The 18,120-nt window shown below is 21.3% G+C and overlaps 1 protein-coding gene across 1 annotated transcript in view; it reads left to right on the top strand.

Annotated features, from left to right (window-relative positions):
• The first annotated feature begins 414 nt into the window (after positions 1 to 414).
• LOC109596345 (ELAV-like protein 3) overlaps positions 415 to 18,120 on the top strand; it is a 49,404-nt gene continuing 31,698 nt past the window's right edge. Inside the window, exon 1 of the mRNA XM_020011871.2 lies at positions 415 to 719. The gene's annotated coding sequence lies outside the window, so the exon portion shown is untranslated. The remainder of the gene's footprint in view (positions 720 to 18,120) is intronic.

The raw sequence follows: 18,120 nt of genomic DNA, 5'->3' as shown, positions 1-18,120 counted from the left end.
GGGTTGTGAGGATGACGCCCGTTCCTGCGAGGCCTCGCAGGAAAGTGGTGCGGGGTGGAAACGTGGCGAGGGTCTGCGCCATGTTTTTTTTTTCGTCTTGTCGGTCGTCGTTTTGGGGTTTGTGAATATTTGGGACACCGTGCAGCGTCCCGGCAAATGGCAATGGCAAAAACGGCAGGCAGCAAGCCAGCCAGCCAGCCAGCCATCTCGATCCCAGTCCGGGTCCAAAACATTGAAGAGGGATAGCGCGCGCAACCTATCGACCCAAAACCACCCCTGGCCGACACCCTTCTCTCCAAGCGCCATGCAACACCATTTAGTTATTGCACTCTCTGAATAACACTTGTGTTACGTTTGGTAGTGTACGTTATGTAATAATATCATTCCTTGCATAATTACTTATTACTAATAATTCCTACTACTATTGTCTATATTTAATCAATAGTATAATATATAAATTTCTTTATATTTATTAACGGTTTTCATAGTTCGGTTCATTATTGTACTCTAGGTTGGCTTAATAACCTGCATCATTAGAAGTTATTATATTTAATCGTCTTAAAAAATAAGTGCAATCCTTTTTAACTCTTCGTTTTAAATAATACTCGTCACTCACTACATTTGTACAATACTCATCCATTCTCATCATTACTTCGCACTCCTAGTGGATAAAACACTCTCGACTGCAATCTTTGGGATCCAACAACATCTCTTCATTGGTAAGTACCTCCAATTGTAATTGTTATTCGTCTAAACCCGCATCAGTTCCTGCTGTTCCCGCCTTCCTGCCCCAAAACCCGAGACGTGCATGCTTCACCATCAAAAAATTAAAATGAATAAGGTGCCGGTTTATAGAACGTTTTTGCCCAATTCAACAATTTAATCCATGTGTGCGACTGTAGTAAAATTATCGATGGCAGGAGCCAAAGCTTGGCGGGATAGACGTAGCAGGAGCGAAAAGTGGTGGGAAGGGAGTTTTCAAACGATCAATACCACAGCTAGCCTGGCCAAAGCCCCGTACCTCGATCATCATTTCCACGTTCCGTGTTGCTTTTCGCTGCCGCCACGTATTTTATTTATTTATATTTTTTTGATTGTTTGCCATTTTGGTGGCGAATTTGGCGGCGTCGCTGATTGACGTTAATTTCGGGTCGATCGCGTTGCGTAGGCGGAAGTATGGGGTTGGATGTGTTTCTGGAAAATAGTTTTGATGTGTTTTAATTGATTTAGGCGTTATTAACGGCCACGCAGATTTGGATCATTAAATATGAACAATAACACGAACTGCACTTGGGATGCGGTGTAGTCACGAATTTAGGTTTGGCTTGATTAATTAGCTGTGGTTCAAGTCGGGATTAAGGGAAATGTTGCCTTTTATTGACAAAGAAAGAACGTTCCTATTAAAACCACCTTTGTTTAGTTGTGTAGTATAAATTGCACTCGATTGCACCTGGTTTCATTTTGTTCCTTTATTTTTTAGGTATGTTCAACTCTTTAACGTTTCGTTGTTTATTGATGTTGGTTTTTATCATTTTAAGGTATAAACATTGTTTTCATTAATAATCCTCTCACAACATCCTACACTGAAAGTAAGAAAGTTTAAAATGGAGTAGTTTGGCCAAAATGTAACTGATCAAACAACTATTATCTCAAGAATATAAAAAAGTGAAATATATTTTACACGAAGCTTATTTTCAATCACCTTTGACATTTAAAAGCTTTTCTTTATTGACCTGTCTCTCCCTCTCAATATTTCTTCATTTTCAGGAAAAATAATGTCATAGAAAAATTATATTTTACATTTCCAATTTTTTACTAATTTATTTTATTACATTACATATTTTATACATATATCTGTCTATATTATACACTTTTAAATATTAATTAACAATCTTCACAACTCTTTAATAAAAAAAAACAAAATGTCTGGTTCAGGAGAAGCCAATTTCAAATCAGGCTAAACCACATTTAATTTTCTTATTTCAAAAATCATAAAGTTCTATTATAATTTCTTTAGATGTTTAATAATATTAATTTTTTATACTTTAGATTTTTTAACAAATTCAGATTTTACAAAAACTTAAATTTTACTTCAGTTTAAAGTAATAGTTTAAAATAAAAATAATGTTTATTTTGTTATATTTCATTTTTAATGATATCTGTTATTTCATAATATTTCAGTTTTTCTCCATCTATATCAAAAATTGTTATTATATTTCGAATTTTTAAACATTCCCTTAAATAATGAATAATATTTATTTTGTTATTATTCAGTTTCTTCATCTTCTGTATTAAACAATTTTCCTATAGATCCATCTAATATATTTAAGACTAGATTTTAACAAAAACCAAATTTGGTATATATCAAATAATATTTATTTTGTTATTATCTAGATTTTATAAAATCATACAAAGAATGATAAATAAAAGATTTATTTTGTTATATTTCACTCTTCAACATTAAAGTAGAGTTGCATCAAAGAAAACAAATAAATGACAAAAGATATTTGTTATTTTGTTATATTTCAGTTTTTTCCACTTTTTACATTAAAACTTTTATATTTTTTCCATTTTTAAAGATTTCCTAAATGTTTATTTAATGTATAAGACTAAATTTTTACAAAATGCAAATTTAATAGAGTTTCATCAAAGAAGAAATAAAATATATTTATTTTGTTATATTTCTCCACTTTTTACATTTTATTATATTTTGAATTTTTAAAGATGTTTATTTCATCTTTAATAACACATTTTTATAAAATTCAAATTTAATGGAGTTACATCAAAGAAGGAATAATAGATAACAAATGATACTTGTGATCTTGTTATACAATTTTTCTCCATCTTCTACGTTAAAAAATTTTAATATTAATAATTAATTTTAATAATAATAATAGAATAATAACATTCTTTTAATATTTATTTAAGAATAGATTTTTACAAATTCCAAATTTAGTAATGTTGCATCAAAGAAGGAATAATATACAAAATACATTTATTTTGTTATATTTCCAAATTTTTACATCAAAAATTTTATTATTTTTTGCATTTTTAAAGACTTCCTAAATGTTTATTCAGTCTTTAAGACTAAATTTTTACAAAATTCAAATTTAATGGGGTTCCATCAAAGAAAGGATAGTAAATAACAAATGATATTTGTTATTTTGTTATATTTCAGTTTTTCTCCATCTTCTACGTTCAAAAAATTTCAAATTTCAAAGATTTTCTATATATAATATATTTAACATAAATACAAATTTGGTAGTGTTGCATCAAAGGAAGAACAATAAATAACAAAATATATTTATTTTGTTATATTTCAGTTTTTCTTTATCTTCTACATTAAAAAAATTTTAAGATTTCCTAAACATTCTTTTAATATTTATGACTATAAAATCCAAATTTGACAGAGTTGTATAAAAGAAAAAAATAATAAATAATAAATATTTGTTATTTTGTTATATATCAATTTTTCTCCATTTTCTACATTAAAAATTTTTAAAATTTCCTACAAACTCTTTTAATATTATTTTTACAAAATCCATATTTGGTAGAATTGCATAAAATAAAGCATATTTAATAACAATATTTATTTGTTACTTTGTTATATTTCAGTTTTTCTCCATCTTCTAAATTAACAATTTTAACATATATTTTTTAATTTCCTATACACTTATTTAATCTTTGAGACTACACATTTATAAAATCGAAATTTGGAAAGAATAAGTAACAAATGATATTTGTTATTTTGTTATATTTTTGTTTATTCAACTTTACACATTAAATTTTTTATAAATGTTCATTTAATTTTTAAGATAAGATTTTTCATTATTAGCAATTTTATTTTGTTATATTTTACCTTAAAAAATCGTTCTAAGATAAACCAAATATCTCCTAAATTAAAATCAACGAACAAATATCTTATTAATTAAAATTGTCTGGGTTATATTTTAGATTTTCTGATTTTTTTATAAAAAATACATTAAAGAAGAGACATTTCATTTTACAATGCAAAAATTAATAAAATATGAATCTGGTGGCTTTATATTAAATTTATTTTATTATTTATTTTTACTATTAAATTAATTCAATATTTTTTTGTTCTTAAATCAAATAAAAAATTGGAGAAATTCAGATAATATAAAATAATACTTTGAATTTTTTAAAGACAGATTAAAAAAATTAAAATATAAAGAAAACTGTTTTAGTTTTAGAATTTTTAAATTTTTTAATATATTAAGTTATATTCTTAATTTGACCAAAATTATTGTTATTATTAATCATTTTTAAAATTATTTGTAGTTTTATTTAGTATATGTTGCTTATATGTTTTACACATTATTTACACTTATTAATTAATATTTTAATTATCCTTTGTACATAAATTTTAACCTATGACCATTAAAAACACTAAACACGTACTTAAACAAATTAACACGGATAGTTAACAATTGGTTTCCAATTAGTTTTTCTAAATGTATCTAATTGGAGAGACTGGCACATTTAGAAAACCTAATTGCAACAGCAACACAACGTTTTACAATCTAAATTCAAGAAGATGCCGTCCATAAAAACCGTATCCCAATGTTATTATTAAATGTACGGCGATTATTTGCACTCGCAGACTTTAATTGGCTGGCGTTGTTCGATTAAATTAAATTATAATTTCAATTCAAGGATTGTCTTTAATCAAATTATGAGCGAAACAAATAACTTGGCGTTATTCGATTCATACAATTGAACGAGTGCCGTGTCATGGGTTAAGACTTTTTCTAAATTGGATCTGTGCAACTCTAGACCAAATATACACACATACATTACAGATCTGTCGTGGTGTTTTCTGAATGGCCCATTGTTTAATGGTGGCTGATAAAGTGGTCGATTTTTTAAATAATAAACAACTTATTTTGCCAGATAATGGTTTATGAAATGTTAGGTTTTTAGTTGGATCAATTTTTGTATTACACAGGGTGTCCCACCAATTCTCGAGGTACAAATAGATGGATTTGCCTCATCTTCCTTAAAGTACAAAAACTGACAATTACGGAGATACACCTCGAGATTTTGTGGTACAATAACTTTAAGGCAAAGTAGTAATGAATGCCTTAAAAATGAACCTCAACAAGGTCGCCCTGAAAGCTTTACCAACGAAGAAATTGAGCCAAATTCTCCTTTATTTGTTTGGAAATAGGTTAATCATTAAGCTGCCATAAAATAGCCATTAGAAAGAGGCTTCAATCAATGACTTTTATCAAAAAGTTTGACAAATGGATCCATCAAACTGATGTTGATCTATTGTTTAGTTCCAAGAATACAAAATTGTTTCACTTAGCATGAATTTAGTGGTAGAAAATTAAACTTCTACATTTTCTGGTACCTAATTGGTGACAAAAGCTTCAAAAGCTCTTTTATGTTGAATTTATATGTTCTTATCAATCTACTTCTTATTGGAAAATGTTTTTGTAGTTAAAATTTATAGCTTGTACATCGTTATTAACAAAATCTGATTGACTTTAACCCAACCAAAATTGTAAGGATACATCAGTACAACAAAAAATTTAACCAGTTAACCTTAGTTAAAGCAAATGTTAATTATCAGGAATCAATGTGTTTAGAAAAAAGGAGGTACACGTATCATTTATTCATTATTCAAGCAACATGACACAAAATCGATGAATTAATGCATCCAATTTTCTCTTTGATCTCATTGGAACATTATTGAATCAATAAATGTCATTCAATCATTATCGTCTGCCGTCCTTATACTTCCACCAGTGGGTGAATCATGGACACCTTCATCCACATCCACCCCCGTCGTAATTGCCAATTTGGCCACCCCATTTTTCCAAGATGCTAAGCAAACGAACGCCTAATAATATTCCCGTTTGTTCACTTCGCTTTCAACCCCTTTCGTCGAACGAACCTTCGACGACGTTAACCGCATCTAATTCGATGTTCTGCGCATTATTCCGAATGCTAGACGACTTTTTTCCAACGCCAAGAAAAGAGATTGGCATCTTTGGAAAGGGCAAAGTATGATTTCTGTCAGGTACAGCTTCGAATGTTTCTGACACTCACAATGCGATTAGAATTTTCGAAAGGTTACGGTTCGAGTCGGCTGTTTCTTGCAAATGTCAAGACAGACGGATATTTGTGTGTAGTGGATAATAAAAATTAATTAACCGCAAGACCCACCCCCGCGGAATAGTGGGCGCGACCTCATTAACACGTTCTGGTGGTGTTAGAGGCATTCAAGCTTTTTTATATAAAGGCTTTCACGTTCCCTCAAAACGTTTATATACCTTAAATTACTTTCTTTACATATTTAAAGTTTTTAAATTATTCATTTTAAATATTTCAGCTGTTTAAATTGTTTATTTATTTAAATATATATTAACCTTTTAAACTTTTCTTTTTTATTATTTTGTATTTTTCTAGACATTATTTTTTGTTGCAAAATCAGTAGTTTAAATTTAGATTTTTTACCTAAATTCAAAAAATGCTGAACTTCTTTACTTGAAATTGATTTTAGATTTTACAAAAAACTGTAAAGTAAGTATTTTTATATTTCACTTGTTTAAATTGTTTATTTACTTAAATAAGTAATTTTCAGTTATTTTAAACTTTCTTTAGATTATTATTTGTTGTGTTTCAAGGTAATATGGTATTTATTCCTTGTTTTAATAAATCAATACTTTATTAAATTTTATATTTTCTTGTTAATAAAATTAAAAGTTACTAAAATCCTTTATTTAAAATTTAATTAATTGATTTCAAACAAGAAAATGTGTTCAAATTAATTAATTTTTAAACTAATTTAGTTTCTTTTTCAACTTTATAAATAATTCAGTTGTTCTTTAATTTTGACTGAAATGTTATTTTAAATTAATATTAAATATTTTTCAAAGTTTTTTCTTTATTTTTTCATTTCTGAGTGTAATTAATAATTTTCTTTAGATTTGATTATGTGACTGAAGTATTGAAGAATTTTTAAATTATATTTTTTAGATTTTAACTTCTTTATTTCATTAAACTTCTTAAATACTTCATTTTAGATTCCTTTGAAATCTTATCTAAATATACTAAAGTATTAAATTTTTATTCAGATTCTTTAGTATTAAATAAATTTATATTATTGATTTAAAATAATAAACAATATTAAGTTTTAACTTTCTTTAAAACAAAATTTTACAATAGTTAATAAAATTATATTATTCAAACACTGTTTTCGTTGACTGATTCAGATTTAATTTATCATAAATATTAATTAAATTATTATAATTTCTTTTGGTTTTAACAAAATTTATCTTTTTATTTAATATCCATAACTAACTTAATTAATAATTAAACGTTACTATTTAAACTGATAATATTTTATTCTTTTTTTTTTTGTTTTACTATTATTTAAATTCAAACTTTATTTATATTTATTATTAAATACTTTCTAAATGTAAATAAATGATTTATTATTTCATGAGAATTTAAAATTATGTATTTACTTTTTTGAATACCTAAATTTGAAGACTAATTCCACATTGTTATAATTATTATTATTTTTTTTTAATTAATTAAAAATTGTACTTCCCAATTGAGATTTGTCTGAATTATTATTAAAATACATATGTTTTTATATTTTTTATTACTTTATTTAAAAGTTAAATTGCATGATTACTTATTCGAATTCAGTTTATTTTATTTACTTTGCTTATTATTCATACTATTTAATATTAAATAATTTTGTTGAATTCTAAAGATTGATTTTAAATTATTAACATATATTTATTCCAACATTTATTTTGCATTGTTTTCTTTATCTGATTCATATTCAGATTTAATTTCTCTCATGAATTATTTATAAAAATATTATAATTACTTTAGACTTTATTATTTTTTTATATTCATTATCTTTAATTATAATCTTTGTTTATATTATTGATTAAACGTTTAACAGTTTTTATTTTATATATTTTTTTTGCTATTGATTAAATTCAATATTAATTTAAATTTATTATTAATTACTTTATAAACTTGAAGAATTGATTTATTATTTCTAGTCTATTTACTTTCTTAAATACTTCATTTTTGGGTATTTGAAGTCTAATTTTGTATTAATAATTAATAATTAATTAATACAAAATTTAATTAATAAATTTTTTATTAATTAAATTAAAATCAAAATTTACTTAAATTTATTATAAATTACTTTATAAATTTGAGAAATTGATTTATTATTTCTTGAGTCTTCTAAATTGTTTATTTATCTTCTTAAATATCTAAGTTTAGGGTATTTTGAAGTCTAATTATTTATTAAATTATTATAATTTCATTATTAATGAAATTAAATTCAAAATTTATTTAAATTTATTATTAATTAGTTTATAAACTTGAGGAATTGATTTATTATTTCTTGAGTCTTCTAAATTGTTTATTTACTTTCTTAATTACCAAATTTTGGGTATTTTGAAGTCTAATTTTATATATTAAATTATAATAATATCTTTATTAATTAAATTAAATTCAAAATTTACTTATTAATTACTTTATAAATTTGAAAAATTAATTTATTATTTCTTGAGTCTTCTAAATTGTTTATTTACTTTCTTAAACACCTAATTTTGGGTATTTTGAAGTCTAATTTTATATTAAATTATTATAATTTCTTTATTAATTAAATTAAATTCAATATTTACTGAAATTTATTATTAGTCACTTTATAAACTTGAGGAATATTGATTTATTATTTCTTGAGTCTTCTAAATTGTTTATATACTTTCTTAAATACCTAATTTTGGGTATTTTAAAGTCTAATTTTATTTTAAATTTTGATAATTTCTTTAGATTTTAACAAAATTTATCATTTTTTATTTAATATTAATAATTATTAATTATTAATAATTATTAATTATTATAAATAATAACTATTTTTTACTGTTTTCTTTAATATAATTTAGAACCAGATTAAATTTCTTTGTTTCCATTTAAACTGATTTTAATTAGTTTCCTTATTATTGTATAAATTCAAGATTTTCTTTTATTTATTATTAAATTATTTTCTAATTATAACAAATCTCTTGAATCTCTAAAATTATTTCTAATCAGTTACTTTCTTAAATATCTAATATTTAAATATACATATATTTATTATTTTCCAAAACATATTTTAATGTTTGAGATTATGTAAAAGGCTTTTTTCTAAAGGAAAATTTTAATTAAATCCACCGTGATGATCCCGCGTCGTTTCACCATTAAATATCCTCCATAATCCACCATGGAAATAATGCTCACTGTATCAAATTAAAATAAAAAATCGTTCCTTTGGCAACGCAAATCCATAATGATTGTACATCATCCATCCATATTAATTTCGGTCTCGATCCGCACCGTAACATAAAGGGATGGAAACGACCTTGTGCGTAAGGGCAACCACCCCAAAAATACTTAAATGTAGTCGAATAAATCACGGCACATAAAGAGGGAGAATAAAAAGCCAAACGATAACAATGGTCGGGTAGTATTGATTAAATTTTTGCAAGTTGCCGTTCGATTCAGCGACTGTTGGTCAGTTATGCCGTAGAGTATGGGGGTGATTTCGAACAAACGGCGAAAGCAGTATTATTAACACGTGCCCGATTCACATTCTGAAAACCAGTTTTTCCCTGTTCATTTTTTTTTATTTTCCTTTTTTACTGTTTCGTACCTATGTGGTAATATAATGGGTCAATTTTATCATGTCGGTGAGGTAAAATGTCAAAAACTGAAGAAGTTTATAAAATATTTATTATTACAATTTTTTTAAATTATTAGACAATATTTGCGTTTAATTATTTATCAATAATTAGACACAAATAATTTTAACTTTAAAAAATAAGCATAATTTTAAATTCTTATTTATTTAAATATATTCTTTTATCAGATTTTCATGATTTAGAAGTTGTATAATTCATAAAAAAACAGTATAATATAAAATAATCGACATATTATTTTAAATATTTAATTTTCATTAATTTTGTATAAATATTCTGTTCTTTGATTGTTTTTTAATTTTATATAAGAATACCAACAAAATTAAATTTGTTCGTATTTCTTCATTAATATATTGTATTCCATTTATTGATTTTTTTTATTTAAATATAGTACACAATATATCAAAATTAAAAAAAAAAAACTAAATTTAATAAAATAAATAAAATTAAAGTTAATTTTAACTTAATAAAATAAGAATAATTTTAAAATCTTATCTTTTCTATATCTTTCATCAGATTTTTATGATTTAAAAGTACTAATATTAAAAAAGTATATTTCATAACAAAAAACAATATAATATATACGACATAAATAATTTTAAATATTTAATTTTCATTAACGTGGAATAAATATTCCCTATTCTTTGATTATTTTTAATTTTATAAAAGAATAAGAATAGAAACATACTTAACAATAAGTTTAAATTTGTTTATGTATATTTAATTCCATTTTTTTATTTGATAATATATGAAATATTCATTTTATATTTATCGGTAATTAAGCACAAATTACAATATGATAAATATAGTCAAAATATACCATAAATAAATAATTAAATTTAAAAAGAAACTAAATCTAATAAAATAAATAAAACTTAATTTTAACTTAATAAAATATGAATAATTTTAAATTCTTATTTATTTAAACACATTTTGTATCAGTTTTTCATGATTGAAAAGTTATAAGTATTAAAATTATATTTCATAAAAAAACAATATAATATATATAATTAATCAATATAAATAGATTTTTAAATATTTAAAATCCTTTGATTATTTTGTTCATATATTTAAATACATTGTGCTTCGTTTGTTCGATTTTTTTTATTTGAATATTAATGAAATATTCATTATTATTTATCAATAATTAAGCACAAATTTAAATATAATAAATATATTACAAAATATACTATAAATAAATAATTAAATTAAAAAACTAAACTTAATAAAATATAAGTAATATTAAATTTATTCAAACATATTTTTTTAACAGATTTTCATGATTATATATATAGATATAAAATATTAATAATGTCTGTAATAAACGAAGCAAATATTTTTAAATATTAAATTTACATTAAAAAAATATATAATTTTTAACTTGTATAAAAATTTCTAATTTTAAAATAAGAATAGAAAAAATATTTGTTCATATATTTTAGATATTTAAATTATTTATATAAAAATATTTGAAATTTATTTAAAAAGCAAATTGTTAATATTCATGTATTTGTTTTTCTTTGTTGTTTCTTGGATGTCTTATTTAATTAGTTTTTTATACTTACATTTGTATTTACAATTTTATTTTATTCATAAAATACATATTGTATTTACATTTCTACGTAGTTTTTATGTTTTATTGACTATAAATATGAATATAAACCTACTTAATGCTCACGTTCATTTTATTCATAATCAATGCATTTATAATTTAAATATCTATCTTGTCTTTTAACCTATTTTCCATAAACCTTATGTTTATTTTTATACCAATCAATTTTTTTATTGACAATTCTAATGTTAAATAAATGCTAAGAATGTATGATAAAATTTTATTTAATTTGTTGGTATATTTTATCACATTTTTGGTTTTATTATTTAAATATAAATCATAATTTTTAAACTGAATTTTCCATAAAAATTTAAATAAATTAAAGATATTAAACATATTTGTCTTCACATTTATTCATATTTTTTGCTTATATTTTCTTAGTCATTAAAAATTGTAGGATGTAACAAAAAATCTTTAAAAAATACTAATTTATTTTAAAGTATAATACATATTTTGCTTCCATTTTGTTTCTATTTTTGTAATATTTCTAATGTATTTTTGTTGGAAGATTTTTGGAGAAATTAAATAATATATGAAAAAAAATCTTTTAAAATCATTCTGTTTTAATAATGTTGTTTATAATTTAAAAATTTTAACTTTATAAACTAAAAACTTTAATTTCATAATAATGAATTCGTTAATTAATTAAAGTGTTTGAATATCGAATTTAGAATCTGACATTTTTTTAGGATTTTATCATCATAATAATATTATAATAATTTTATTCAATTTATTCTCTTTTAACTTTCCTCTTCTAGCTGCAACATATCTTATATTTTATTTATTGTTATTCCATTTTATTAATACATTATTAATTGTAATTAAACAAAAATAAAAGAAACAACCACAATACATTCAAAAAACCTGAAAACACCCCAATATACGACAAAACCCGTTATTTTCTACATACATTCCTTTTCACTTTCATTCCCCCTAGAAAAAATCTGCATAACATCAAATCTCAAATATTCTACATCTACTAAGCCCATTATGCAAAGGTGGTCAAGCATACTGCCCATTGTCTTAAATTGAAAGGTGGTTGTCAAACCTAGACAGATCCGATAAATAAACATAGCAGTAGTAAAACGGGTTTTTTTTTTTAATTTTAAATACAAACCGTCTAGTAGAAGTTGCGGCACAGCACGTGTACCATATGGACAGTTCGACCCTCGTAGCGGCACGTGAACTACCGCGTCGCCACCCCTAAGTCCAAATACATGCATGCAAGTATGTGCTACTGTTGGCGGTGTTCCTGCCACCATGCTTATTATTAGACTCTAATCAATTGTGTTCTACTGTCAGGTTGTGGTATTGATTTAATTAATTTCTAATACTAATCTAAAATAGTACATTTTTTTATTAATTAATCAATTAGATTCATAAATTATTAACATGTATTTTATTATTAACTTGATACAATATACTTATGATTTTTAATTAATTAACTAAAATTATTGTAAAATTAAAAAAAATTATACAAATTTTAAAACTTTATTAAACATATTAATCATAAAAAAATATTTAAACTTTAAAATAAACAAAAAATCTATATAATTTCCAAATATTTAAAAACATTAAATTTACATTTAATAAACTTTATTTTTATTTTCAATAAAATAAACATAAAAAAGCATAAATAATATTGAAATTTATTATAAAAAAATTAATTATAAAATAATAAATAAATTTAAAAAACCTATATATAATTTTAAAATTATAAAAAATAACAAAAGTTATTTCTCGATTATATTATACATTTTTCATTATTTAATTAAATTTCATTATTTATATTAAATTTAAAAAATTGCCTATAAAATAAATTAATAATAAATAAATAAAAAAATTAAAAACAACAAATTTATAAAATAATTAAAAATAAACAATAATTGAGGTACATATTTTTTTAATTGAAGGTACGATGATTATAAAATAAAAAAGAAAAAACAATAGATAACAAAATTTATTTCTTGAATATATTATATTTTTTAAACTGTTTAATTAAGTTTTAATTTAAAATATATTTAATATAACAATACTACATCTAAAGATTTACAAAAAATAAAAATCAAAATTTAATGTTTTTTATGTGATAAAATTAAATGTAAATTATAATAAACATTTTGTATAAATAAAAAAATAAATGTTTTTTTTATGTATTAAAATTAACTGTAAATAATAATAAAAATTCTGTATAAAAAAAAATAAATTAAAAATATCAAATTTATAAAATAATTAAAAAATAAATACAATAAATAAGACATTTTTTTTTAAATTCAACATATGATTATTATAAATTAAAAAAAAAAAATAATCTAGTTTTTAAAAATATTTTCTTATCCTAAAATTATTTGTATTATTTTTGTATGTAATAGAAACATTAAATAAATTTAAACATTCTATATAAATATTAAAAAAAAATGAAAATATTAAATTTATAAAATAATTAAAAATAAACAAAAAATAAGCCATATTTTTAAAATCCAAGATATGATGATTATAAATTAAAAAAAATAAGCCATAGTTTTTAAAAATGTTTTCTTATCTTATTATTAATATCTTATAAATATTTAGTTATTTAATTTAGATTTATATATTTAATATAATAATAATTCTCATAAAAATTAAAAAAAAATATATGTATATGTATATATTTATCTTTTTTGATGAGATTTAAAAAAAAAATAAAAATTATAAGCTTAATATTTTTTATATAATAAAATTAGCTGTTAATTTAATTTAATTAAAAGAAACAAATTTATAAAATAATAAAAATTTATCTCACATAATAATATCTCTTTTTTTAAGAAATTTAGCAAAAATAATAAACAATTCAAGGTTTAATTTAAAAAACAATTATAAAATATTAAATAAATTTAAAAATTCTATATAAAATAATTATAAAAAATATTAAATAAATCTAAAAATTCTGTATAAAATAACTTAATGATAAGTCAAAAAAAAAAAATTAATATTAAAAAATATATGTTTATACCTTTTTTGAGGAGATATAAAAAATTAAAAATATATTTTTTTATTAAACATTATTGGCTCTAAATTCGTTTAAAATTTTAAAAATATAATTTTAAGTCTACAAGATTATTAATTGAAATATAATTCATAAAATATTTTATGGTACTATGATCTATCCAATTAAGATTTTCATTTAAAAACATTAAATATTTAATAATCAATTTTATATTTATATAGATATTTTATTATTTTTAATTTTATCATTATTTATTTTCATAATTAAGTCTTTTGTCTATTATGTTTAATTATTTTTTTTTAATTATTAAAAAGAGACAAAACGTACATTTTAACTACAAGAATATTAATTATAAATCTTCTTTGAAGGATTTAGGAAATTATAAATAAATAAAATTAATAGAAACATTATTAATATTAATTTTTATTTATAATTTCCTAAATCCTTCAAAGAAGATTTATAATTAATGATTTAATTTTAATGTTTTATTGCATATGAACACTTCCACAATAAAATTCACAAACTAAAAATATTGAATTAATGATTGTGTTAATTAGTATTAAATTTATGAAATAAATTAAAATAAAATAATAAAAATCATTTTTCTTTTGAAGATTTAACTCAAATGTGGTGAACATTATAGTTAATAATGAAACAATATTGACTGCACTTTACTAAAAACATATTTGGCACGAAAAAAAGTACCATTTTTGGTAAATTTTGGAGCACTTTATTTGAGCACATTTGCAATTTTTAAAAAATTTATACAGTACAGTTAATGTATGTATGTATGTATACAGATAACATTTTGAAAACAGCATTGCGACTTTCATTGATGGGTTTGCACGAGTTATCTGCATTGTTTATCAGTTCTTATTTATCACATTCCATGATAATATTTATGACAATTAACATTTGCGATAACGATAATAATCACGTAAAATATTGCATTTAGTACATACACCACTGACACAGTAAGTTATAGGTAGTGTGTTCATCCAACAGATGTTCAGTGAACGAAAGATAGCATGCTGCTCAAATACCGGGAACACCACCACGAAGTATATGGTTGTCTCCAGCAGTATAGCACACACTCACACACACACACACACACACACACACACAGACCATACTTTTATCGATAATTTCCAGCATGTAGGGGGAAGGGTACAAACTAATGCCTCGGGAGAACAGCTGATAGGAACACAAAGGCCCTTCTTCGCTCCCCTAAAATTTCGGTCTAGCATTACTCATGCTCTCGTCTACGGACACGAGGACGTTCACCCCTAGATCAGTATAATGAGCTAGGTAGTTTTTTTTTTATTTTTGGTCTAGGTGTCTGGGAGATTTTCGCAAAAAGGCCGACTTAATAATGATAAAACTGATTCGGTGAAGGTTTTGTTTTGGGTAAATCAAACAGCGGTTATCTGAGGGTAAATATTTGGGCTTAAGGCAGGAGGTCAGTGCTAGATAAATATGGATAGTGTTTAAAATGATACAACTAAAAATACGCAACGTGGGAGTATTGATAATTAGACAATGGGCTAATAAATATCTTGCAAATTTGAACTTTATCAAATTTTGCTAAATGATGCATAACATAATTAAAAAGTTGTACAAACACTCACTAAAATTATCGTATAATGACATTAAGAAAAAATGGGTATTTTTATACAATAACAATTATTTAATAATTTTAAAATATGTTATATTTTATTACAGTTACAAAATTAAACACATATTACTCAATAATATAAAATTAATTACTACATTTATTAAATGGTAAAAATACAATATTTTATTGTAATATATTTGGCATTTACTTTAATTCACTCAAATAAAAATATAAAAAATTTTAAAATAAATTTAAAAATATAGAAATATTTATTTTTTCATTAAATTAATTATTAAATCTTATCTTAACAAAATATAATTAAGTAAAACTTAAAACATAAATTTAATATTATAATTTATTTGTTATTTACATAATTTTAATAATTTTCACTGTTTAAATAGATGAAAAATTATTTTTTATAGAAAATATTTAAATTAAAATTAATAAAAAACAAAAATTATTAATGATAATCAGATATGCAATATAGTTTTAATTCAAATAAATAAATTGAAAATGAATAATAATTTAATTTATTTATTGTAAATTATCAAATAAATTCAAATCTTAGAAAAATAACAATAAAGTAATAAAAAAAAAGAAAAATGAAATTTCAATTGTTTTACTCTAAAATAGTTAAAATTGTATTATTTAGTAATTTAATATCAATTAATATAAAACATTCTATATAAAAATAAAAAATTAAGGAATTTTTATTTATTAATTATTAAAATTATTCTTCCTTGTATTACATTTAAAATAATATAACATTAAATTAATAATAAAAAAAAAAAAAATTAATTCTCATGTTGATGAAATCAATAAATATTAAATTTTATATACAAGAAACATTAAATATATTAGTAAAAATGAAGAAAATAAATATAATTGATTAGTTTAATTTTTATTCTACGTAAAATAATGAAAATGAGAAAAATTTCATGAAATTTATTAAAAAAAAAAATAATTCTCATGATGATATCAAAACAATAAATATAAAGTTTAAAAAATTAATCATACTGAAAAAAATGAAAAATATAAATTTTCATAAAAATATTTTAAATATAAATTTTTGATTATAAAATTTATATTAATTTGTATCATAATGAAAGAAATAAATATTAAAAATTATTAGAATATCTGTTGATTATTTTAAAGATAAATTTTGATTAGTTAAAATTAAATGAGTAACACATAAAATCTTGTAAGAAAAAGAATAATTCTCATGTTGATATGGAGTCATAAAAAATTAAATATACTAAAAACTCTTGATTATTTTAAATATAAATTTTAATTAATTTATTTTGTGTCATTAAAATATAAAATTTAGTAAAAAATATAATTCTCACATTGATATAAAAATAATAAATGTGAAACCAAATATAATAAAATAAGAAGTTAATAAATGTTAAAAATTAAAAAAAATATATATTAAAATGACTGTCGATTAATTTAAAAATAAATTTTGATAATATTATAAAGAATTTAATAAAAAAAATAATTCTCAAATTTTAACATTTTAAATTTTTGGGTTCTAATAATAATACAGATTAAAATAATTTAAAAATAAAATTAAAAAAAGATCTTATTTCTGATTTTAATATGAAAACAATAAATACTAAATTTTATATATAATAAACATTAAATATATTGATAAAAATGAAGGAAATAAATATTCCTGAAACTGCTTTTGATTATTTTAAAAATAAATTTGTATAAGTTTATTTTATATTATATTTCAAATAATAAATATTACTCACATAATGTATTAAATATACCGAAAATAAATGAAAAAAATAAGCATTGTTAAAAAATATTGATATTACTTTTGATTATTTTAAGCATAAATTTTGGTTAATTGATTTTGTATTATAATTAAAACATGAAATTAATAAAATAATACTAAATATATTAAATTTTACTCATATAATGCATTAAATATACCGAAAATAAATGAAAAAAAAAAATAAGCAATGTTAAAAAATATTGAAATTACTTTTGATTATTTTAAACATAAATTTTGATTAATTTATTTTGAATTATAATATGAAAATATGAAATTAATAAAAAAATAATTAGTAAAATATTAAGTAAATAAATGTTAAAAATAAAATATATATATATATATATATATATATATATATATAAATGTTAAAAATAAAATACA

This window comes from Aethina tumida, chromosome 1, assembly GCF_024364675.1.
Source record: "Aethina tumida isolate Nest 87 chromosome 1, icAetTumi1.1, whole genome shotgun sequence".
In the NCBI taxonomy this organism is placed as follows: domain Eukaryota; kingdom Metazoa; phylum Arthropoda; class Insecta; order Coleoptera; family Nitidulidae; genus Aethina; species Aethina tumida.
Note: the sequence above shows the minus strand (reverse complement) of the source record. Positions and strands in the feature narration are given on the sequence as shown.